The following is a 15,186-nucleotide window of genomic DNA, read 5'->3' as shown; positions in this document are numbered from 1 at the left end:
TTGCTGTGGAAGACTAAATTGTATCCTTTTCCAACTTCTGGTATGTTATTAAAATCGCCAGCTAAGTTCTGTTTCCAGGACATTTGCAATTTGCAGTCGCTGATGATGATGCATGAAGCAGAAACAACGCGTTGATTTTTAGCTGGATTCAATTGTTATAGTAGGAATATTTTAAAATTATTATTTCCAAACTCTTAGATTCATAGTGGAGTGCTCTAACCATATTAATTACGGAATACTGAGATGATATTTTAGGAGAGTTAATTTTCTGACTAATCGCTGCATTGCAAATGTAGTTATTAGATGGTTCTAGAGTCTCTCTCTCTCTCTCTTTTTTTTTTTCCCTCAGTTAATGAGTATTTCAAAATTAAAGAAATTGTAATGTTATGGTAAAATGGCTCAGCAAGGTTCTAGCTGGCTGTAACTGGTACAGCTGCAGTACCTTAAGTTCTGCTGACAGTATGAACTCTCAGAAGAAACATTAAGAAGCATCTCAGCACGTGCTTTATGCCTAATGATCCCCAAGTTCTATTAAAATACGTATGTGCCAGTTTGAAGAAACACGGCTTATGAATTAGAGCAAAATGGCTTTCAAAGGGAAAAGAACTAATCGGGGTGTGAAGAGAAATTTAGGCCCCTTTCCTTCCTTTAAGTTTATGGATTGTTTTTTTTTTTTCTACCTCTGGAAATTAATTGATGTTATTGCCTTTAAAACTCAGCTTATTTTCACAAGAGTAATTTCCAGAAAAATATGTGAAATGTATTGCTCAAATGCAAGGATACTGAACCCAAAAATAAACTGGCCAAATAATGTAGCTGCTCTGAATTATTCACAGATACCTTGCAAGCATTGTTTGTAACAGAGCAACTAAGCAAGCAGGATGGAAAATGAGTTTTGGCATGATTTAGAAATTAGCATTCTCAATTTCTATGGTAACATTGATAAAAGGTTGTTAATAATAATGGAATACATGCAGAATAAAAATAAGTAAGATAAATACAAAGACATCTATTGTAAGCTTAAGTGTTTTTCGCTTTTTTATGGGAAACATATACAAACATGTCTAAACTTCAGTACACCACAGACTAATGCATGTTTTATTACCTTAGTTTGCCAGTGAGTAAAGATAGATCTGTGATGAATATGTATTTGACCTAGGATAGCTATAGGAAGACTACTAAAATAAACTAAAACAAAGCAATGTATACAGAGATTGTGGTGATTCCACAGCATTTTGTAAAATCATCAACTCATTACCAGCTACTAATGAATTCAGGGTACATTAAAATTCTTGGCAGTTTTTCTTTGACAAGAATGACATAATGACAAAAATACACAGTAGAAACTTTCTCAGCTGGGAAAATTTGCCTAACGCATTTATATTCTTACACAGAACATAATTTGCTTTCCCTCCAGCTACTTTTGATCCAGCTACCAACATAATGTATTATATAATTCTTATCTGTACATGTATACATATTTATAAATTCTCATTGGTTTATAGACGCTTATCTAGGAGGGGGCGGGGGGGGGAAGGTTCAGAAGGTTCTCCTTACCAGGGATTCTCAAATCTCAGTTGTAGTGGAAGGAAAATCACAAATAAACATAATGGGAATCTTACCATCACCTCCCCTCCCTTAGTGGAAAACACGTGGGGGTTATTGATGATACAGAGGAGAGAAGTCTGATCCCATCATCAAATAAATCAAAATCCATTACAGGGAAACAAGGAAGAGCAGGAGGGATGAAGATTAATAAAACCTCATCTGCATGTTAATCTTTGCTTCATATACAATCTGAATGTGCAGCAAAGCTCTAGCAGCTTTACATAAGCAGGGCTTTTCATTCATTTTCACAGGGTTCTATATTTCTGAGTTCCTGATAGACAAAAAAACCACTGAAAGTCATCAAATATTTCCAGCTTCTGGGTGGAACGGAATGCCTGGTCTGAAAGACTCTGATATAGCAAGGTTTCTGGGGTGCACACAAAAAATTCAAATAGTTGAGAGCCACTATGTGGGAGATGAAACATTGAAGTGAACTTGCAAAAGTGAGAGCAGTCAGGGGAAAATATTGTCTACATCAACTGGAGATAAGAGTAATAAAACATGTACCGTATATATGCTAGAAGAGCTTTCTCCCGAAGGAAAATATATTTGGATAAAAGATACAGTGTGCAACATGACAAAAGCGGCGGAAAGCAGCCACAGTTGCTCCTGTTAGCGAGCACGTGTCTCAGCCTGCATTCCTTGGTTGTCCACCTTCACATCCCTGTGTGGTCTCATGCTTTTGCTTCTCATCCTTTGGGGGCCAGACCCCTACCCTTACCTTAGACGTCCTCAGGTGTCTGCAAGGGTTCACACTTGCTTCACATTTCATCCATCTGGGTAATTTAATTTGAAAACTCTCTGTGTACAATATTTTCTGTTTGATAGACTTCATCAGAACTAGAAAAAGGAGGCTCTTTTGGTGGGTCCCTGCCAGGAGATAGGCTGGATGGCCTCCGTATCTGCAGATGTATCTCTGTATGAAATGCACCCCGTTTGCCTTGCACCCCAGGCATACCACAAAGCTGCTCTGTTCAAGGTAGAAAGTGAAATGTTTTGTAACACGTACTCACTCATCATATTTGCATACAAATAATATAGGCATTTAATTCTGCTGGCCATTCCAGTCTGTAGTCATTAGACAGAACTGGATGACCAGCATCCAGCAGGTCACACTCATCTGAATGTGCCAGGGTGGGCCTGCACCGGGGTAACACCTGTCTGGATGGGCTGGTACAGGTGGGTCCTGACCTGTGAAAAGATGCTGCGAGCCCTCAGACGAGATTGGTTTTCTCCAACAAAAAAGGGTATATACGCACCAGCAACAGCATAGCTTAGGGATGAACGAAGACCTCCCACCTTGCTTGTGGCTTATCTCATCAAAGAGGTCTTGAGAGCAGCTGTCCTTAGCCTTGGGGATTAAGCCACTGGAGACCACAGCACAACACCAGAGTCTCGATATTGTCACTTCAGACTAATCTGTTTGATTAGTGCTTGCTTTTTCAGTTTTTATCATTTAGATCATGAACTACTTGCCAGACAAGAGCCTACTTGAATTTTGGAGGTTTGCTTGGTTTCTCACTCCACTAGAATATCTCAGCCACCATGGCTATACCCCAGTTCCCTTATAACAACGGTGGTGACAGTATAATGTCAGAGAAGCTCTATCTCCTTTCCTGATACCAATCATTGAAAAAAAGAGTTAACACAAATGGCAAGAAAATGCTGGCAGGTCTGGGGTGCCTTGTGTTGGCCTTCCTAACTCAAGCACATCGCTAGATGTCAAAACTTTGTAAGGATAAAACTTGCAGCAATAACAACTAATTAAACATGTTTAGTAAAGGTATTTTAGTCTCTGCCACTTCCCACCATGCATCAATGCTGTATGCCTCACTGACGGTTGCCTTGTGAAAGGAAACCTTTCCATTTGTTTCCCTGGGGAGAATACGTCTCCTAAGGAAGGTGTTAGGACAGGCTCGGGGCAGGGGGAGCAATGGCAATTAATATCTGAACTGCTGGCAAGCAGTATTCCTATGGAATTAAGCTAATTTGGGGAAATCAACACAAAACTGAAATAATAATCTTCAAGTCACTCACTGAAAACATTTTAAAAGACCATCCAAAATACTGTTCTGAGAGGGATACAGATCATCATTCAGATGCCATGTACATCACACCAGTTATTTTGGAAATTCAAGCTGGAATTTTCTCTAGTCATAGCTGTACACAAATCAAGATAATTAAAAAATTATAATGCATAAAATATAGGTCTTCCTGGGATGAAGAAAACTAATTTGAAGGGTAATTTTCATAAAAATGAAATAAAGAACAGATTAGAAGATGTGCAATCCATAAAATATTAAAAAATTTCATTTAGGTACTTGCTAAAGGACTTCAAAAAATATAAAAAGGTAATTTAAAAGATTGACTGGCCTCACAGGTTGAGAGTTGCAAAAACATTTAGATTATTAGTTCTGACGGATCTTTCATCTTGTTTCTGCAGCTTCATCTTTTTTCAAAATGTTAATAAGTTATTTCTTTACAGAATCTTTTGTTATTGGAATTCCTTACATGGGGAGGTTTGTATTGAGTTAATTTATACCCCAACATGAAAAGACAGAATCCCCTCCCTTTTAATAGTACACTATAAGTAATACAAACTATATTCGTACCCCAAGTCCTAACTGGTATCTAATTGGTCAATATCCTTTGTCAATCTGGCTAATTAACAAAAATAACAGAGCCTTGTCATAACCTCAGTGCTATTTATGTAAAGTACCAAACAAAACCAGACCAATGGGATTCACACAAAAGTAAAGGAGAATCTGTCATTTATCAATTCTGGTATTTTGCCCAGCACTTCTAAATCTGCTTGTTCATACAAGGTGGATGCTTTTGTCCTTGTATGCACATCTGTCTCTATATACACTGATCTGTAATAAGTGTTTCTGTTTCTACAGATACTCATCACACTTTAATATTTTACTAGCACAAAAATTTTTCACCAGAGTGGCTGCATTTATTCCAGTGATTTACCTTATTAAGCACAGTGTTCTCAGATACTTCTTACTTAATGTATTTATTCCATCACTTTACAGCTGCACTTGTCTCGACATACGAATTCATAAACACCATGCATTAAAAAAAAATATCTATTACATCAGGGCTTTTATTTATAAACACAGATTGAAATTGGTACAGCAGTGTCTTTTCTCTTCCTGTAAGCAGTGCCACCAAGTCTAGATTAACGCTGGCACTCCAGCATAGAAACACAGCTACAACTCCTTACATCCTAAGTCTTTTCTCTTTTTAATAAATTTTGCCTTTAGCCAAAAATTGTGGTAATGTAGAAATGAACCTGTCAGATGTAATTTCACTTCTGCAGTTCCTCCATTTGAAAGCACAGAGCCATGTTGTTCATCAGCGTGGGTATAACTGCCAGGAATCGTCCAGCCAAAGTCTCGTTTTTCAGTGTATCTCTCCTTGCATGTTTTAGTTTAAAAAGAGAGTATTAAAAAAAAAATAATCATTTGTATGTAGAACTCTTCCTCATATTCAGAGGGAAAGTAAATATTTCATTGCTTAGCTCTTACAGGATACTCCGGTCATCCCATTAAACGCAGGTTCCAGAATGGGACTTTTTTAAGCATGCATTGATTTACTTCACCAGAACAATACTTTGCCATGATTGCTTTTCTCATATCATTTAACCCTTCAACTAAAAAACAAAGTTATTCACCAACTGAGATTTATCGAGCTGGACTGCTGCTGGAGCCAGCACTAGCAGTATTATAGCAAGCCCTTGCATAGATGGAGGCCCCTGTGGTAAGCCACTAGGTAGATGAAAGCACAGAGAACTGGAACGACTTGCCTAACAGTTTGAGAAAACTGCTGAAGTAATTTAGGAATAAAAACTGGGATCCAAGGAAAGGATCTGCTCACATGCCTGACACTGAAGATCAAAATACTGCTCTTCCAGGTGTACACGTGACTTGATCTGACAGGGTTATTTGGAGTCCTGTACGGTAAGTTTTCTGTGTAAGAGCAAACGCAGCATCAGAATGACGAGGAGGCTGTCTCTCAGAGTAGATGCTGCTGCGGACCCTCTGGCACACGGTGCTCCTGGGGGCTGCGTGCCCAGAGACCCTAGCCCAGCTGCTCCCTCAGAGGGCGAGCACTGCTGCTTTTCACAGAGATTGCCCTCGATCGGGAGTGCAATATAGGGGAAAAGGGAAAAAAACACATGAAAAACATTGCAAACTTTTTAGGCTGTTCTTTTCTTTTAATTCTGTGCTGAGTGCATACCTGGCAGTAATTTGGAAAAATACTGAAGGCTGGTACCTTAGGGCAGCATCTCACTGCTGCTCTTTACGCTTCAGCACATACTTTCAGTGCTTTGCCAACGGCCCTTTCCCACAGCTTAATCTTTATCCTGGCAAATCTTAATGTGTGGGGATTTACAGGAAAGAGATGTAAAATTTCTTACGTAGGGCTACATCAGATGTATGGATTTCTCCAGGAGACACTTTGAGTCTCCTTTGTGGGAACAGTGCAGTGCAAAGAAGCAATGGGAACACCCAGAATCTGGCCCAATTTACTCACCCTTAAAGAAAAACAAGAAGCTACAGCATGTACTGAATGACAAGAAAATAATCTTTGTTTACTGGACTAAAGCCTGGAGATCCTTACTTGATAGAGAGAATGGAAGCAGTTTTGTGGTGAGCCAGCCAAGAAAAACATCCGTTGCTCAGCATGGCATCCAGCTAAACTAATCTTTGTTTTCCACAGGAGATGCTTTTTCAATAATTTCTAAGAGCTAAAGGACTTCATTAAAAACCATGCAAGCATTGATCCAGATGTTAAGCCTCTCTGTACAACGAGAAGCACTCTTGGAAAGCAGTAAGGAATAATTGGTTCATTGTTATCTGGTCCTGAGAAAAAAGAATAGTATGGCCTATTTATTTAATGTTACTATATGGAGAAATTCATTTCATTGTTTGCATGCTGTTTGAAATGCATTTAATTATAATGGTTTTGTGTAATTAAAATGTAGGTAAACATTCGATTTCAACATAAATGCCTTATTGCAACATTGACATTTATTATTGTTGCTAAGCCCGATGCAAAGAAAAGCACAAAACTTATGACAAGCGAAACAGGACTCATTTTTTGAAATTTTGAATAGCCGATGTGGAGCAGTAGTAATATTTCTTAGTTGTTCCTCGTGGACTTTTCCATAGTTCTTACTTTGATATAACTTTTCTATCAGCCTTAAGATTGGAAAACTATAATATTGTAAAAATAATACTTAAAAAGGTAGATGAACACCTAAATTGAAATGTAATCCTATTCATGATGCCAGAGAAATTTGTAGCATGTTAATTCCTCTTTACAAATTTCTGCGTAGGCCTAGCAATGCCATTTTAAATATGGTCTTAAGAACCTATCATCTTTTGCCAACTTACTCAGACTTGATAAACTGTGTTTGGCACAGACGGGTGTGCTCTGTGCTGGCTAAAAGCCAGCTGGCAGCCGAGCCCCAGGAGTGGTGGGGGATGGAGTCACACCCCGCTGGCGGGGGGCACACGGGGTGTCCCCAGGGCTCAGCGCTGGGGCCGGCCATGATTCATGTCGCCATGGACCATCGGGGCGAGGGACCGAGCGCTGCCCCAGCCAGTGTGCGGGTGGCACCAGCTGGGGGTGTCGATGTGCTGGGGGGCGGGGGGCTCCGCAGGGGGGGCTGGGCAGGCCGGGCCGAGGGGCCGAGGCCGCTCGTACGAGGTTCCCCAGGGCTCAGCGCCGGGCCCCGCGCCGGGGTCACCCCAGCCCCGGGCAGCTGCGGGCCTGGGGCAGAGCGGCTGGGAAGGGCCCGGCGGGGAAGGGCCTGGGGGGGCTGGCTGGCGGCCGGCTGGGCAGGAGCCCCCCGCGTGCCCAGGTGGCACCAGGGGAGGGTTAGATTGGGTGTGAGGGGACATGTCTTCACCGAAAGGGTGGTCAAGCACTGGAACAGGCTGCCCGGGGAGATGGTGGAGTCACCGTCCCTGGAGGTGTTAGATGCAGTGCTCAGGGATGTGGATTAGTGGTGGGCATGGCAGTGCTGGGTTAACAGTTCGACTTGATGACCTCAAAGATCTTTTCCAACCTAAATGATTCAATCATGAAGGCAGAAATAAATTCTAAATAAATGCGGCTTTGAAACCTGAGCGTTGGGTATCTATAAAAAGCAACTGTTTAGGGGCAATTTCTTTTTCAGTGTCTCAGCATGCTAATCTCTTTCTGCTCCATTAGCAGAGATTACCATGAATTTTCAGGAGAGTTATGCTTTGATCTCCTCTTTCCTTGAAGTTTGAGATATCTTCCTCGGTCTTTCCTGCAAACCCACACTGCTTTGCTACATTGTTTGCAAAAGAGCTGATGAAGCAGGCACTTGCTGCCAGTCTGTTAAAGCCAGTAGAAGGATAATGAAATTATTTTTCTTGTTATTTTTTAAATAAATAAAAAAAATCTCTGCACTACTGTATTGTACATGAGGCTTTGATGAATGTCTCAATTCCCCTCAATTCCCACTGTGCTGCCCCAATTCCTCCTATACTACCTTCCAGCTAACTTGCATCAATGGCTACGTCCATAAAACACACTACCTTGGCACTCTCAATTCCTGAAGTACTTCACACACATCCTGTTGTTAAACACTTGAGCCCAATATTTAGCCTCTCATCCTCTGCAATGTCAGAGACGAGCATTCAAAAATCAGCAACCTGGTGTTCTGCAGAGACGTTTAGAAGTTCCATGATGTGACATGTCCTGATGAGAAACATTTAGATCCTGGTCTAATCATGTGAAAGTCAAAAGCCATCATGACTGTGTGTCCCCACGGGCAGCAAGCTAAGCTTTTAAGTAGCACTAATTCCATCTCTTCAGATTTGGTACAGCAGTGTACAAAGAGGAGGAAAGAGGTATCCTGTGACTGCTGGGTGACCAAGATTCAACGGATGTGAGACTTCACTAAGCATTATGCTGTAGGTATTTATTGCGGTCTTTTTCCATTTCCGAGACTGCCAGAAAGAATTTACAGCAATTTAGTAGGGAAATGAAGTGAGAAGGAAGCAAGGGGGTGGCTGAAGCCATGTCCTGAGGCTGTTTTTGTTGTAGTAAGCACATAAGATTTTGACTGGCATTTTGATGCCTGACCTCACAGGTTGAACTTCACCAAAGGTGTGTTTTCATGGGAAAAGCCAACAGCCTGTATTGGTCCTTACATTCTTCAATTCAGGGAAGTTTTGCCTCCACATCTGATGCATGATACCCATTTTTCTTTGGGCTATGGCAAATCAAGTAGATTTTGTCCTATCATCTAAATAGCAAACCTCCACTACCAGCATAGTAGCAAGCTTAATTCTGAAATATGCTGTTCATCTTAATTCCTCTCAGACTTGAGAGTTATTGGATTGTTTCTACCAATGAAAATATTTTAATTTTAAATCCTAATTTATTGTGATCTTCAGTTGTTATAAAAAGCTGAACTGAGATCAAATGAAAGTACTTTAGCATGAAGAACAGGTAACGAATTGTAATTGTGCCTTAGCTATACAACCAACAAAAAATTGGGGTAGTACTTACAGTAGAAATTGAGAAATAACTGTTTTAATTTCGTTATGACACCAGCAGAGAAAAACCCCAGGTGAAACATCCAGAACACAAGCGTGGCGAATTGCTACACTAAGTCCTGTTGACAAGTAAAGAAGGGAGAGGGAAAGGATTACAGGGGAAAAAGTGGGCAGCAATTCAATTATCCTGAATCCTGATAGCATGACAGAGTCTTCAGTAAGAACAAATGAAGCAGAGTTTTGTGGTTCATGGTTAGAATGAGGCAGCAGCCAGTGCTGCTTTCTGCCGAGTCCTTCCAAAAAAAGGAGGGAGAAATTTGGGGTTAATCTTAGTATTTAGGATCAAGGTACATACCCGAGTCCTTCAGTGAGAAAAATGACAAAGCCAAACCAAAACTTGATGAAACAGGGAGGAGTGAAAACAGAAATGCTGCAGGAGTAAGAAGAAGTACGTTTCACAAATCAAGAAGTCAAATAATGATCTAAAATTCCTCTTAGAAAAAAGATAACAAAGCAGAAGCAAAGGCAAAGGACTATTGGGAAAGTTCTTGATTAATTTCCATTTTAACTAAAAATGAAAAACATATCAAGCAATGGTAAATAACTTAAGTGCTTTATAATATAAGCTCTATAATAAGCTACAATAAATGAAAAAAAATGTCCAGTAATGTAGCTGATGTTAAACAAAAATGTTTGGGCTCATATTGGTACTTTCTGCAGAGATCCAGTACAATGAAGGAAGTGTTAGATTATATTTTAGTGTATAAAAATAACAATTTGTCTGGCAACTAACCCCCACTCTAGCTAAAGCTCTCCTAACATTAAAAATAGGTGCCAAAGGTTTTGGTTATATGTTTTCCTAAGTCACTTTCCCAAAGACTAATGTTTGCTCAGAACTAGTAACCAAACCACGTTTTTTGGAACTGCTTTACAACAGAATGCAAATACAAGTGAATTAAAGCATGCTCTGCATCAACCCTGTAGTTACTAAATGTCTCTTCCTTTTTCTTTGAATTTAAGGAGATGCTTCTTGCCTGTTTTCAGACGTGTAAGATTTGTGTGTTTATATTACACATTTTTTCCTCAATTAAGCCAATTGAACAAATTCCTGTGAATGCTTTCCTTTCTCTACGAAAGTAACAGAGAAGTCTCTGTAAAAATAATCTCCTCCTCAGATATATAACTTATCCTTTTCATTCCTCTGCCTTTTTTCAGATACTGGAAATCAAGCATAACAAATTCTATTTTGATACAGTAGTTTTATTTTTATGTAATATGGGACAGAGAGAACACATTAAATGTTGATTAGAATAACCTGTGCTTTCAAGGGAGCTTGAAAGTATAAACCTGCAGATAAGGATGTCATCTCAAAAGAGAAGCACCAAGCCCCTCTAGGAGTGCTGAACATACTCAAGCACTCCTAGAGATGACATTTGAATGCCTGGATTATTGAATGCCTGGATTATTCAGGCCTTGAAAACTGAACTGAGAACCCCTTGTTCTGTTGTGTACTTATCTTTTCACCACAAGGAAAACTGATATATCTGCAAAAATAAATCTGAACATACACGTATAGAAACTGTTTTACTTTACAAATATTATACATTTTTTCTCATAAAAGACAATAAACCTTCTAGAACTATTAACGGCACCTAAATAATCCCCTCTCCACTAGCCCATACCTATTAAACAGGAGACAAAAATTTACAATGTTACTTTGCCCCTTAGGGCTTGCATGTTAGGCAAGCAATGTCCTCACTGTCAGATTACTTGTAAAATGTCAATGCTGAAACCTACTCTGCACTTAATTTTAAAGTGTTTTTAGAAGGGCTTTATTCAGAAGACCAGAGAGCCTCACGTAGGGTCCCACATTCACAAGCAAACTACTAGTATTGCATGCAGTCATTTCATGGTATTTTCACCTAGCTTTTATTGCCTGTCTGCCTTTATTACCAAATTATTAGAAAATAAACATTAATTGAAGATAAAGGAAGGAAAACTAAACGGATCAGCTAGCCCATCCAGCTTGAAATAGGTTGATTAACCAGGGCATTTCCACACAGAGGAGGAAAATCAACTTGTTAACGCAGTCCTTTCTTAAGACAGTGATTGTTTGGGAAATTTCATTGTATTTGTAAGGTTCCAGTCTTCAATAATGTCAGTAAGATTGGGCATTGAAACTACCCATAGAAAATACTGAAACCTTTAGTCCAACAGAGTGATAAACTCTTGCCTAATTTGATCACATAAAACTTCAGTGAGTTATTAAAATGTTTCAAGTTAGGTAGATACATTTTTCAGAACAGAAACCTTATTTACTGCTGCTTCAAAGATAATCACAGAAACATCCAGCATCTTGCAAAACAGTTGTAACATATAACTAAATAAAAGTTTGGAGCATGTATGTGTATTTTTTAGGTAATCAGCATGTCCCAGCATTGTGCTAACAATCCTGAAATAAACTTGCTTTTTGTAGGGAGCATTTCAAAATTCAGGTTTTTCAGACTGACCAGAAATGCCTGTTTTTTGGAAGTTCAGAAGCCTTCTATGAGTATTTTTCAAGGATTTCACACATGACACTCAAATTGCATGCTCTTCCTCTCCCAAAAGAATAAACCTAAGTTAGCGGATGTGTATTATCTGCAAAAGTCCAATGGGTAATCATTTTTAAAAAAGACAGGTTAAAATTTGTTTTTAAATAGTTTGAGAGTTATTTCTGCAGCATAACAACGTTGAAGCATAGATTTGAAGAGCAATGAGTTGAAGCCCCATTATTTCAGACATGGGAAACAGCACCAAATAAAGCTGGAAAATCACAGGCAAATATCTTCCTCTCCTGGAGGAGGAAAGGTTAGATTACTCAATATCCTTCCCTATCTTTCTCTGCTTTGCCCCTGCTTGTGGAACTAAACATTTCCTCCTGCAACAGATTCTCTTAGCTTACCCGCCCCAAAGGACACTTGGCACAACAAAAAAAAGATCAGTTTATGAGACTGTTACAGTAACAGCCAACCACGCAATCCCAGATTTGCTTTGCCTTGATATTCTTTTTTTTTTTTTTCTGATATGTGACATACTGAAATGTGTGAATCTCAATTAAAAAAAGTAATTATATTTCCAAAATTGTCTCATTTGAAGATGATAATTGTAAAGTTATAAATTTTTCTTTTGTAACTGCTTTTTCTATACATATTTGTCAGAAACTACTATGTATGTGAAAAGCTTATCACCTACTAAAAACACAAAGACATTTCAGACCCAACAGAAAGTAAAAAAAAAATCCATCTCTAATATTTATAACATTACCACGGTGAAACAGCACACACATTGCAATAAAGAATGTACATTTCCCCGATACCCACTGTATATGTATGTTTTTAGTAAGTCCTGCATAACCAGTTCCCCACACCAACATCCTTTATGATTCATTAATCCAAAGACTGATTCAGCTCAAAAGAAAAAGGGACTTTATCACAGAAAATTTCCAATTGTTGAGTGCAATTTTTCAGCCAAATCACTGAAGCTCAGCGATTTTCTAATAACAAGACTTTTCTTTTTAGGAAAATATTAACTTCCTTAAAAAAATTTAGATACTAAAGTATGAAAAACCTCTCGTGAGCGCTCTTCAGTTAATTATATCAATGTGATACACAGTGACAAAACATAAGGGTATGCTATTATCATTTCCTCAAAAGATCACTAAACTCAGACTGATATTTTCAGTGGCAACAGCTTGGTCAAGATCATCTCAGGCAAATAAGTTCATGAACTTCAGGAAAACAAAACAGAATGATTGCATTAGACAGTAAAGAGAGTAAGGAGTATTTTGTCAAAACTAAGGATTTTTTTTGAATGTTTTCAAGTGCACAGTTTTTGAACAACAGACCAAAACAAGCAGTACCTTAAAGACAAAAAATACACTCATTAACCCTCGGCCACGTTCTCTGTGAATTTCAGAGAGAATAGCTCACCAGGAGAATAATGTTCAAACATCCACAATTTTCACATTTTCATTTCTCTTGGTGTCTCAGAGACACCTCCCCCCCCCTTTTTTTTTCCCCCTCATGGTCAAAGAACTCCTGCAACCCACCAGCACACAAAGTTTAGCAGAGCTCTGGAAGAGACTCAGGGTGGTGTGAGGCCGTGACATCTTGGGCATTGAACAATGATATCTCTGGCAGCCACTCACCACATGGGTGGGATCCTTCTTAAATAGATTTGCCCACCAACCACATTGAAAGTCCCTGATCCCTTGCGGGAAAGTAGCCTTTTCAGAAATTTGGGAGTCCTTACAGGGTGTGAGTCTGGACACGCTCACTTCTTGTGGTATATGCTTTTGTCTGAAATTGTGTTCAAAAACATCAGAGATGTCATGGCCAGAGTCCAATATCTCGATACTGTCTGTGATTAGATTTTCATCTTCACCACTTCTTTATTAAAAAAGCAGAAGGATAATATGCTTAAAAGTAATGAAAGAGAAGATTAAGAGACTGAACAAATATAAAGAAAACAAAATTGTTTTTCTAATTTGTAAAGTGTGCCAGACTATTACACTAACAGGCAGTTTAGAAATGCTTATTAACACAGGCAGAGAGAGACAGGAGGAAAAGGATAGATCTAGAAAGACTATGGATATAATTATGAGTGTCCTCAGAGTCTGAAATATTAGCAAATTTTGAAACTCATTCCTAATGAAAAGCCTCTTGATGAAACATATTCATGAAATCTGCATTGATATTATTGCAGGGATCTAAGCAGAAATTCACTTAGAAGAATTATTTCCATGCCAGTCAGTTTTTCTAATTTAATTTGGTGCAGCCTGAATTTACTGAAAAATACAAACCTGATTGATTTCTGAAGATCACAACTTGTAGTAAATTGCATTGTTCTGTCTGGGGGACGAATTTGCCATAATTTCTCTCATGTACTTGGTGGAGTTGAATCAATGCAGCTTCAAGCAAGAGCCTTAACTCTGGACTTTTTCCTGCTGGGCTTGCTGGAGACAGGGTGCTGAGCCCACTGCAAGGGGCTGGGGGGCAATGCTCGCTCTCCGGCTGGTAAAACAAAGCACGGTTTGTAAGCAGGAGCACGCTGTTCCTTTACAGCCATGAACAATATAGCCAGATTTAAGCTTTCCATAATTAATCTGATCTTTTACATTACTTCCTAAAGTGTTTTTAGGCAAAGTAAATGCAAAAGAGAAAAAAAAGTGTTAAGTTTTGGGTTGGGGAAATGATCCTGTTTTTTGTAGTCAGATCACCATCACTATGAAACTTGAACGCTAAGCCACTTCTCATTGATACAAAATAGATGGTAACTGCTAATGACTGTTCAAAATCTGAAGGAAGCCCATTAACCCTTCTCCCATCTCACATCTAATAGGAAGAAATAGTACTGGGAAGCCCTTCATAGATCAACAATGCCACGATATGTTCAGGGAGCCACATCACTCAGTAAGTCATGCAAATGCCATGAAGTGAAGCTGACAGCCTTCAGAAGCGACTGAGTGATGAACAACCCTCAGGCGGTCCAATACCTCACTGATGACAACACCCAGATATAGGCTATTTACGGCCTCCCTCAAGTCTCCAGCAAGGCAATGGTAAGCTATCATCACATTCCTGCTGCATACTGGCTGCACCGTCGGAAGTACACTCCTGAGAAGCACAAGAGAAAGAACGTCCAGGGGTTTTTTTCACCTTTAAAATGCAAACCAAACCTAGAAACCAAACTATGCACTCTTTTCACCTATAGATCTGCTACAGAATTCATACAGGTACCATTAAGCTAAAGCAATACAAATCTCTCTAAAAAATCCATCTCTACACTGAAAAATTTTTTTTTTGCAGATGACTTAGATCCTGAAGGCAAGTAAAAAGCATGTACTGGAACATACTAATTTACAAACTATTTCCTAAATTTCCAAAATATTCTTGATTTTGGTTCTACCCTCTGTAGTAGGAGGCAGGTGTGTTATCAGTTGTTGGGGTAGGGTTATAAATATTACGTTCCACTTACTGAACACAATTCA

This window comes from Falco punctatus, assembly GCF_963210335.1.
Source record: "Falco punctatus genome assembly, chromosome: 9".
NCBI lineage: Eukaryota > Metazoa > Chordata > Aves > Falconiformes > Falconidae > Falco > Falco punctatus.
This window is presented reverse-complemented; position numbering follows the sequence as displayed.